The sequence below is a fragment of the Carettochelys insculpta genome, chromosome 4 (assembly GCF_033958435.1).
Source record: "Carettochelys insculpta isolate YL-2023 chromosome 4, ASM3395843v1, whole genome shotgun sequence".
Classification (NCBI taxonomy): domain Eukaryota; kingdom Metazoa; phylum Chordata; order Testudines; family Carettochelyidae; genus Carettochelys; species Carettochelys insculpta.
Genome location: NC_134140.1, coordinates 27,380,656 through 27,391,946, shown reverse-complemented (window position 1 = coordinate 27,391,946; position 11,291 = coordinate 27,380,656). Strand labels below are relative to the sequence as shown.

At 48.6% G+C, this 11,291-nt stretch overlaps 1 long non-coding RNA gene across 1 annotated transcript; it reads right to left on the bottom strand.

The window, feature by feature from the left end:
* Window positions 1-792: 792 nt before the first annotated feature.
* On the bottom strand, window positions 793-2,526 carry LOC142012261 (uncharacterized). Its single transcript, XR_012645292.1, has 3 exons — window positions 2,445-2,526; window positions 1,692-1,757; window positions 793-902 (listed from the first exon to the last, which is right to left on the bottom strand). It is a non-coding gene; the product is annotated as an uncharacterized LOC142012261 (long non-coding RNA).
* Window positions 2,527-11,291: the final 8,765 nt, after the last annotated feature.

The window sequence follows — 11,291 nt, the reverse complement described above, 5'->3', positions numbered from 1 at the left end:
TATTTATGGCAGGGGGCAGTGGTGAACTATTTACATGGGGGAGCAGGGTGAACTATATACATGGGGATGGGGGGGAAGCCTCAATCCTCCATCGGAGTGGCTGGTCGGGAGCCACAATGGTCCATGGAGCCGCGACCGCCCCAGGTCCGGGGACTACAGTGGGGCCAGGATGGGGCAGGTGGAACAGGGAGGTAGGGCTGGACCAGGGTATCTAGGGGCTTGGCCTCGCAGAGAGGAGGGAGGCGAGCTACAGACAGGCACGGTATTAGCCAATGGCCAGGTGAGATGCCACTTATGCCCTTGTCTATGGCAGAGCCCACCAGTGACCAGGCTGAGAGCAGCTGAAAGCAGCTGGGTTCTTTGTTTTGTGTTCGGTTTGCACAGTAACAGGAGGAGTCAGGTTACCACTTAATCAATCACTTTGTTAATTTATCTGACAAGTTAATCTCTTACTGTTACAATGCTTGTTTGTTTACCTAGCGAGTTAAGCTCTTGTGGTTACAATTGTTACAAGGTTTATACTTTGATTACAAATAGCTAGCATACACTCTAATTCATAGAGCTATACTTGTTAAATGCATGCAAAAAATGAAAAGCAAAAGATAAAGTTCCTAGCAGGTCTTATTCTTACCCCTGCGTTACCAACGTGGCTTGGCCAGTTTTTCTCTCAGTCCCTTGGGAAGAAGTCCTTTGTCCCTTTTTCTCCAGGAGTCGGGCGTCCCCAGGGACCTGGGGAGACCCCCACCCTCCTGTCCGGCAGGAAAGATGATTGGAGCTCAAATTGGGGGTCTGCCGGACCCTTCTTATATACCCATTGGGTCACGTAGGCATCTTCCTTGTTTCAGTTGAATTAAGCTGTCTGATGCTGGTTCTCACAGGGAGCTCAAGGGCGTAGTTCATACCTGTGAGGTAGACAATTAAGGGCATTTGTTTTTTTTTAATGGGCCAGAGATTTTCCTTGTGTCTGGGACCGGACCGTGTGGGAGAATCAACTGATGGTAATTAGCCAAGGGCAGTGCGAGGCCCAGCTGTTAATTAGCCCATTGTTCTTAGCTTTTCTCTGGAACTTCAAAGACCATGGCTAAAATAAGCCCATCTGTGCTCTCGGGCATTCTAGGGCTGGGTTATTCCTTTTAACTCCTTTCATGCTCTGAAGCACCTAGGGAAGGCAAGATGGAGTAGAGCAAAAAGGGGGGTTCTGTCTGGCTACACGGGGCTTGCCTGGCCACAGCCAGTGCACCAGTTCCCACCGCTCGGCCGGGGTCATGTCAGCTGGGAGCAGAGCTGCAAGGGCGAGGGGTGGGGTGGAAGGGACATGGGGGCAGCTGGGGAAGAGGGGGGAGCTGAGGAGGAGGGGTTGGTGGGGAAGAGGGAGAGGCTAGGGCGGGGGAGGGCTGGGGAAGAGGAGGGAACTGGGGAGGAAGTGGGGGCTGGGGCAGTGAGGGTTGCTGCAGGAAAGGCCATCCAAGGGGTGGGTGGCTGGGCCAGGGGGTTGGCAACAGCCTGGGTCAGGGTGTTGAGATACTCAGCCACCCGGTCCCAGGCCGCCCGCCCCATGGAGAGGCATTCCTGCAGCAAGCAGTTCTGCTCCTACCATGCAGCCGTGTGGGCTGCCACCAGATCATCTGCCCAGCTGCAGCAGTGGCTCCTCCCACCATGGTGCCTGGTCCAGGGAGACATCGCCCCCTCACCCTCCTCTGCTGCTGTGGGGCTCCTGGGCACGTCCAGGGGGCTGTGGTGGCTGGCAGATGCCAAGGCTGTGAAGACATAAGGTGAGAGGGTGGTACCCTGTCAGTCATGAGCCCGGGTACTGTGGACGAGCGGCCTTGTCCCCACCACCATCCCACCCGGCTTGTGGTGAGGGGCTCTGGAGTGGCCCGCCTTCTGTGGGGTCTGTCAATGTGGGGCCATTAGAGTGGCTGCTCCAGCCTTCTTGGGCTTCTGACCCTCATGGCAGCCCTTGGCCCCATGCGGGCCCCCCCCCGGCAGCGATGACGGCCATCCCTGGGTCCCTGGCCCATGGCCTTGTGCCCAGGCTTGTACCAGCTGCATCAGGGATGGCCCCCCCCCACGTGATCAGGGCACCTCAAGCCCGGTCCTAGCTGAGGGCTCCTCAGGTGGTTCAGGGCAGGCCCGGGTGGAGGTAGCCCGGCTAGGGCCCTTGGAAGGCTCGGCCATGAACAGTGGTCCCTCGCTCCCGCTGTTGCTGTCCCGGGTGCCAGCAGGTACTTCGGGGCCTGCAGTATGGGGGCCATCGAGGGTTCTGGCTGGGGCTCCTCACCCTGTCCCTCCACCGTGTCCAGAGTGGTGCAGCCGGGTGGTGCAGCCTCTCTGGGTCCCAGCAGCTGGTAGAGCTCCCTGCAGTAGGGTCAGGTGGCTGGTGCTGCCCCTGACTGCCTGGCTGAGTCCCTTTGTCAGGCATAGCCCTGCTGCAGCTCCTTCACCTTGGAGTGGACCTGGTCAGGGGTCCAGAGGGGGTAGCCCCTTGTGGCAAGGTTGCTGGAGAAGTGGGCGAAGGCATCTGTGTTTCTCTTCTGCCCCTCCGTCCTGAGCAAGATGTCCTCATCCCTGCAGATGGCCAGCAGGTCCTGGACTTCAGCTTCCACCCAGAGGGCCCCCCTCCTCTTTGGGGGCTGTCCAGAACCCTGGGAGCCCTGCCGCCTAGACCCCTTGGCTCCACGGGGATCCTGGGGGTCTTGGCTGCTACCCAGCCAGCCAGCCACGGAGGGGTGTCGCTTTCTGGGGGCGCTAGGGAGTGTCGTCTGACCACCTTGGACTCCTACATCTGCCAGCACACTCTCAGCTTCCTGCATGGGGTTTCTGTGTCCCTGCAGCTTTAAGGCACCCTCAGCTGACAGCCATAGAGCACTGGCTACTGGTGGGAGGGACCTGCTCTGTGGAGGACTTTTCATTTTGAAATGGCAGCTAGGGAGTGGCTACACACATTTAATTTTGAAATTAACATTGAAAGGAGGTGCTATTCCCAACACGGGAGTGGAATAACGATTTGGAAATGAACGCCTTTTAATTTTGAAATTAATTTTGAAACGAGCAATTGCTGTGTAGTCGCTCTCCTGCTCATTCCCAAATTGCCCCTCATTTCGAAATAATTTTTGAAAAGAGCTGCTAGTGTGGCCACAGCCATTGTGTTGTTTCCATGAGGAACAAAGCCAGAGACTCACCCTTGGATTCAATGAAGAACTGGTATTCTTGTTCTGACTGTTCCTTCAACATTTATGTATTTTCTGGTATTTGTGTGGGGGCAATGCTTTTAAAAACACTTTCCTGACACCCTTCAAATGGAATTCTGTGGATTAGAATGTTTCCCTGTGAACAATGAAACTCCTGTGCAAGCGTGAACAATGAAACAGTTGTACAACTCCTCTGACATACATCAGGAAGATCAATCAACCCTACTGTTTACTCAAGGTATGGTTAAGATTTGTTTCATTGATGGTGATATAAATATTATTGCTGAATTACAGTGACTTCCTTCTTGGTGCACTCTTTCAGTTTTACTTATTCCTCTGTTGTCACATGTATATTTATATAATGGTAAATTGCATTGCCTGTGTGACAGAATAATTGCAAAGGCCTAGGTTCTGCCCTGCACTGTGATGCATTGGAGAGGAACAACATCAGAGAAAATGTTTCTGTATGGATGGGGCTGAGCAATGGATATACTGGATGGTTCTTTAGAGTTCCTCCAAGCTACTCTCTGGGAACACCACAGTCTGGGGAAATGGGAGGTCAGAACTAAGGAGACAGCCACCATGGGAAGCAGTTCCTCTCTGAACTTCCCATCTTCTTCAGAGTGGTTATGAGTGCATAGTGAGCATGGGAGAGCCCATGCGGCCTTGGTCAGAGATGTGCCATGATTTCATAAGAGAAAGAGGTTAGCCTGGCAGAGCAGGGACTCCGCACAGATGTACCAAGCTCTGTTGTGAGGGATTTTCCATGAATCACTGGACTCCCATGTAGTTAATGGTCCTTTCCCCATTGCTAGCCTACCCTTCTCCCTTCCATCCTGGGTGCTTTATATGGTTGCCAACTTTCTCACTGAACGAAGGTGAACACCCTTGACCTGCTCCTTCTCTGAGGCCCCACTCCACTCACTCCATCCCCCGTCCCCCCTGTACTCGCTCTCCCCTGCCATCACTCACTGCTCGTTTTCACCAGGTGGAGGTAGGTCCCTTTCCATCGAAGTTGACTGGCAACTGCTTGGAAGAATACAAGGGGGCTTCAGTCACATGACTGACCCTCACTTGACTCCTCCCCATGACATCCCTAGTCAGGGGCAAAAGCCAGCCTCTTCCTGCCCCGGCCCTGCACTTCCCCTATTCCACCCCAGGCCCCGCCTCTTCCTACCTCCTCTCTGTGTCCACTCCACCCTTTCCCTCAAGTCCCTCCTCTCCCTCACCACCGCTGCTTTATCCCACCCCACTGCTATTCCACCTCTTCCCCCATGAGACATGGCCTAGAACACTAATGGAGGCAGGGCCCAGTGCTGACAGCAGAGTTCCTGCTCCGCTACTGGCAGTGACAGACAGATGCAATTTCATTCCAACCTGCTCTGTTCTGCTGCCTCCCAGTTATGTCACTCCACTTCCCACTGCCAGTGAGCACAGGAGCGATTCCACACCTTCTCCCAAGCCTCTCCCCCAAGTGATGCAGCTGGCAGCCAGGGGAGAAGAGCAGGCTGAACTCCTGCCACTACTGGTGAGTGTATCAAGGAGACCCTTACTGCCACTGCCAGGCCCACGGTAATCCCCTGGGCCCTGAGGGTCCCCAAAACACAGGGCCTGAGGCAGTTGGATAGCTGCTGGCTCCTTGCACCTCCCCCACTGCATTTGGAGGACACACATGACCATTTGAGTTCCCCTCCCACGTCACCCCTTTCTACAGCCCCATGCCTAACATGTCCCAAGTCCAGCTGCTAGAAATATGGCTGATGTTCACTATAATTCAAGGTAGAGCAGTGTTACTCAGTAATTCATAACTGACCTTCTGATGTAAAATGATCCTTTTACAGAGCTCTTCACAGCCAGGAATTAGCAGGCAAGAAAAATGTGTAAAATGCTACTTTTGGGGTGGGGACAGAGTGATGACAACCATAATTAGCTCACCCCCACTTAGATGACTCAGGCCTTGTCTACACTTACCTTTACCTTCGGTCTATTTCTCAACATACCTATTGTGGTGTCTTCCATGTAGTCAGATCAGTTTGGGGACAGCTCTCCCATTGACAGTGGCTACTCTTCTCATGTTTTGGAGTACCAGCCTTGATAGGAGCATGTTCGGACATTGATTTATTAATACAATAAATCAATGCCTAAGGGACTGTCTTCACTGTGCTAGGGATCAACTCAGCAGGGATCAATCTGTTGGGCATCAATTTATTGCATCACTTAAGATGCAATAAATCAGTCTCTGAACATGCTCCCATCAATGCCAGTACACCAGCAAAAGAGAAGAGTAGCTGGTGTTGATGGCAGAACAGCCTCCATCGACCTTACCGCAGCGGATATATCACGGCTGGTATATTGACTTCACCTACCCAGTTTTCATAGATGAAGTATCCTGATGGTAAAGGTAAGTATAGACAAAGCCTAAGTAGGAGTTGCTGACTCTGTCCATCTGGTTTCATAAAGGAAAAACCCCTTTTATCAAGCAGTCCATACCATAGCTAGTTTGAAAAAAAAACAAACAATGTAGCCGTGTCTACACGTGCACGCTACTTCGAAGTAGTGGCACTAACTTCGAAATAGCACCCGTCACGGCTACATGTGTCGGGCGCTATTTCGAAGTTAACTTCGACGTTAGGTGGCGAGACGTCGAAGTCGCTATCCTCATCAGGAGATGGGGATAGCGCCCAACTTCGACGTTCAACGTCGAAGTAGGGACCGTGTAGTCATTGCGCGTCCCGCAACTTCGAAATAGCGGGGTCCGCCATGGTGGCCGTCAGCTGAGGGGTTGAGAGATGCTCTCTCTCGAGCCCCTGCGGGGCTCTATGGTCACCGTGGGCAGCAGCCCTTAGCCCAGGGCTTGTGGCTGCTGCTGCGGCAGTTGGGGATCCATGCTGCATGCACAGGGTCTGCAACCAGTTGTCAGCTCTGTGGATCTTGTGTTGTTTAGTGCAACTGTGTCTGGGAGGGGCCCTTTAAGGGAGCGGCTTGCTGTTGAGTCCGCCCTGTGACCCTGTCTGCAGCTGTGCCTGGCACCCTTATTTCGATGTGTGCTACTGTGGCGTGTAGACGTTCCCTCGCAGCGCCTATTTCGATGTGGTGCTGCGCAGCGTCGAAGTTGAACATCGACGTTGCCGGCCCTGGAGGACGTGTAGACGTTATTCATCGAAATAGCCTATTTTGATGTTGCTACATCGAAATAATCTATTTCGATGTAGGCTTCACGTGTAGACGTAGCCTGTGAATGCAAAACCTACAGTTAGAGGGTCAGATTTCCAGCTGGTATAAATGGACATGGCACCACTGATGTCAGTGGGCCTATGCCCATTCACTTCATCTATAGCTGTGATCCAAAATGTATGATGACAGGCTCTTGCCCACTCTTACCTCCTCCCTGTTCCCCTGCCTCCTCTGACAAATATATCCCTGGGCCCAGCTGTCTAGTTTTACATTGCAGCATTTGTCAGCACCATTCTGACAAAGCCTCTCAGAACCTTAGTGAAAGTCAGGACCATATTTTTTTAACAAAACATTCCACTGCAGCAACAAACCCCATTGAAATATTACGCATTTGTTAAATGGATGTTGAAATGCCATTTGAACAGTGGCATGTTTTATTTCCATCAGAATAGATGTCATAGTCCAGCTAAAAGGTAGACTCTGACACTGTGCACTCTCTAATAAAAGGATTAACTTCAGGGCAATTCCCTACATAGCTAGGGCATTTGCAGGTAAGCTAAGTAGGAATGGTTCATTGAGTGCACCCAGTTCATGACAGAAAAGGTTGTCACCTTGCTCTACGGAAAGATGGTGTCAATTATTTATTCATTTACCTTTCATCCAAGCACCTCACAACTTCTTGAAAGGGTTTTTATCAAGCCTCACAATTACCTCTTTGCAAATGGCTTTAGTGAGGTATAGACAAGTTCATAAAGTAGGCCACATAAGAAGTCAGCAACGTAATTGGGAACAAGTTGCTGGACTCACAACTTCCAGTCTTCTGTCATTTACTTAAGTAGGAGCTGGATCGGACCCTAGTTACACTGACAAACCTACATCTATCCCTGCTACTTGTGTGTGTATGTGGGGGGTAGAGGGGAGGGAGAGAGAGAGAGGCAGGGGTGGAGATGGGGGAGGAAGGGTGGCCCAGGCTTTGTGGCTTCGCTTTGCTTTTTGGATGGTGCGTTAATCAATTACAAAGGAAATAAATTGTCTGTGAATGAGATGGCTCCAATAGGCAGCCACTGCCAAGGTCAAATTTTTAATCTAAATAAAACCATGCCTGTTACTCTTTAAAATAATAATAGAAGTAAAACCCCTATCACTTTGAAAATTAAATTCTAACCAATATACTAAGTTAAATAAACTTATTTTAGTGGTGAGGAAAATATTAGACACCATAGATCAAACCTTTATCTAGTGTGAAAAGGTGAAGAACTACATTGGTTCACATCAGCTAAAGATCGAGCTACATTTTCTACTGCCCCAAAGAAGAAGATGCATATTTTTAAATTACCATTCACCAGCCTCCTCCTCCTCATCACCCTCCCCCACACCCATACAAAGCTGCACAACTCCTGCCAGTACTCCCTTTTTATCAGCCTTAGTTCTTCATCCACCCTTATGCGTCCTCATGCTGGTACCTTGGGGCACTCCGGTGGAATTTCCCCAAATCTTCCCTGGATTCAAGAAGCCAGTCAGTAAACTTGAAACCAATAACTGGGCTAAAGTTAACCTAAAAACAGTGGCACAGGCACCAGGAGAGTTTGGTCTCTGCCTTGATCATTCTTATTGCAGGTGGTTTGTGAGACTGAATTGCAACTTTTGATTGAACTCTGGCTTTATCTGAATGAAAGGACTGTCTGTCTGTGGGCTGCTTCCACCTCACCCACACCACCTCTTTCCAGGACTTGTGTAAATAAACAAGTTACATGAAAAATATGCCCAGCTCCACATCACTGATTTCTCCTCAAAATGGAAGCTGACCTAAAAAACTCAGGACAGAGCTACTGCAAAAACAAGAGGGTGGAGAATGATACACACTTCTAAGTCTAACTCACTGCCCAAGAAATAATGGCAGCAGCGAATTGAGCCAAAGCAGCAAAGACCACAGTGAGTCCTTCCAGAGGCTATAGTTGGGTTTGGAAGCAGGATATTTAGTTCATAGACTACATCTACACTTAGGAAAAACTTCGAAATGACCATGCTAATGGCCAAATCGAAGAATACAAATGAGGTGCTGAAATGAATATTTAGCACCTTATTAGCATGCTGCTGGCCGCATTTTACTCACGCGCAGCTTGTCTACATGGGGGACCTTTTTGAAAGGACCCCACAAACATCAAAATCCCCTTATTCCTATCAGTACCTCATAACTATTCTTTGGTTTGGTCATTAGCATGGCCATTTCGAAGTTTTTCCGAAGCCTTAGAGAAGAAACATGTTTAACTTTTCAAACAGTGAGTCATAAGACTCTTTGAGAGGTTGCTTCAGAAGAATGCATGATACAGAGGAGGCTGATTTTGGAAGTGCAGATGCTGTAAAGATTAACTCCCAAGACAAATGACTCAGATCCATGCAAAAGAGTTAACCTGTAAGTTCATTTACCTGCCCTATCAATGCCTTTCTCTTTGCTGTTAAATTTTTAACTAGCATGTATTAATACAGTGGTATAACATTTCCTCCTACCAGTTAATGTTAATGAATGACAGATGAGCAGTTACTTTAATATTGCTTGAACAGAGAATAAATTAATCCTAGAATGACTCTCCATTCACTGACAACTGAAACTACCTTAAGTGAGACTACCTTACCAGAGACTGTGTGATTACCAGTCTTGGAAGACAGGCTTGTATTATAAGAATGGCAGTATGGCTGCTGGAGTGGGTAGTGGCAACTTGAGCTAGCCCTTTGACCTTAGGGAGTTGGGTGGCCTTTCACATCTTTAGTTAATCCATACTAATTTTCCTTGGTGTAAGAAAAACCCTTAGTGCTATCTGCACCTTTGTCATCTAGTATTCTACAAGTTGGTGAGTGGTAAGTAGGTCACTCTATTGCATCTTAAATTTCAGTTTTAAAAGCTTTCCATACTCACCAAGACCCTAGAAGGCCACAAGAATAGGGCTCTGATCTTGGGCATGAGCTGACAGCCACAGAAATGAATGGGAGATAGACTTTCCATTTTTCCAGTGGAGGGTGGACAGGGTCCCTTATTCCAAATGAAAACCTCAATCCATAAAACATCAGTAAATATAATAAGACCCTTGATATGCTTAAAGTTGACCACATAAATATTTGTGGGACAGGGCCTACAGGGAGGGTATTTGAGCAGGATGGGGGATAAAGCGGAGGCATTTGAATTTCCTGTGGTCTGTCATCTGCTTTCTCAGTTACTTATTTTATGTGTGTGCAGCTAAGATCTTGCTCATGGACACCCAGCTGTCTATGGGAGCCCAGTCTGTTGCCTCCTTGCACCTTGTGCAGCCAAGTACACCCGTGCAGACTAGGTGTAAAGAGCTACAGTTTTCATTTGACAGCATTCATACACATTTTGCACTAGTTTAAATGATTATGTATGCTTCAGGGCAATGCTGAATTCTGGCCTGGGGGTGTCATGGTTTCTTGCCATAAATATTTCACTCTATGCACAGTCTTGCTGTGGTGCAGTTCTTCACTATCTGCAACATGATACAGTGCCTATATGGCACTTAGCACAGCCTGCTCTCTCTTATGCACTTCTTCCACCTGTATGAAGTGTGTGTTCTTTTTTGTGGGACGGGGGATGGACCAAAAAATGTGTAGCCAAAGGAGCACACAGTGATTGCAAACATATTTGGTGTCAGCAAGTGGCAGAGGACTCCATGAACCATTAACCTACCCATCTGCCAAGTCATAATCTGAATGCCTGATTTTGAATCTTGTACCTGAAGAAGGTAGGTTATTCACCTGCAGTAGAGATAGTATAGAGCACTAGGTAAGGTGTACTTCCTTGGTGGACTCGGATGATAACATAACTGTCAATTGGATGTACAGAGGCAAATGCATAATAAGGTCCTCCCAGCAAACAAGTTAAGTTGAGAAGCTGATTCTTATTGTCAGGGAAGTTCCAATTATATAAATACGCAAGTAAAATAGCCTTAAGCAAATGAATCATGTGATTCAGGTTGTTTAAAAATGTCCTGTCAGTGCATGTGCTACTGTGAAACAGCCTTGTTCATTACAGACTCAGCTGAATTTAGGAAGTAAGGGGAAGTTTGCGAATGGTCACCACCGAACAGTGACACTGGTGACAATGGGGTGGTTAAAAATAATAAATACATTTTTGTGTATCAGGGAAATGAGAGTAATTTCCCTTGGGGAATCAGATATCTCAGAGAATTGCAAATTATCAACCTGATTTTCCCCTACCATTCACTCTATGTAGTCATGAACACTAATGCAAAGTGGGTATAAAATGATGCCAGTCCTGCCTGGTACTGCTCCTGTTTCACTTCCCCTTAAGTAAATGATTACCCTCAAAGTGCAAGACAGTTGAGAATCTGAATTTGCACACTTTCTAATTCTTGCACCCGCTCTACACCTCTACACTGCTGCTCTGACATAATGGGACTCAATTTCATTGGTTTAAGAGCCGCATCTCCTGCCAGCTGTTAAACCAATTAAACTGAGTTTTACTCTTTCAGCACAGCAGGGCAGGGAGCTGGAGGAGGAGTGAGTGGCAGCAGTAGCAGGAGCAGCAAATGGCTTCTTAAAGAGCCACATGTGGCTCGGATCCACTCGGCTGGCTTTCAAAATGGTGCCACTGCTGACTCCGCAGCCTGGATGAAAAGGCTCCATGGGCCATATTCTGGCTCACAGGCCACATGTTGCACACCCTGGTGCAAGCTTATTATCTAGTTTGCCACTCCACTCCAGCAACAGCCCTCATTAACCTGAATTGAGATTTCCCAGGTAATTCAACCAAAACACCCTAGAAGCCTCAGTCCCATTAATTTCATTGGGACTGTTCGTGTTTTCTTGGTGGAGGGAAAAAGAAAAGTTACACATGCACCTTTCTTATCCCACAGGCATGGACCATATACAATCACAACTGCTGCTAATGCCCCC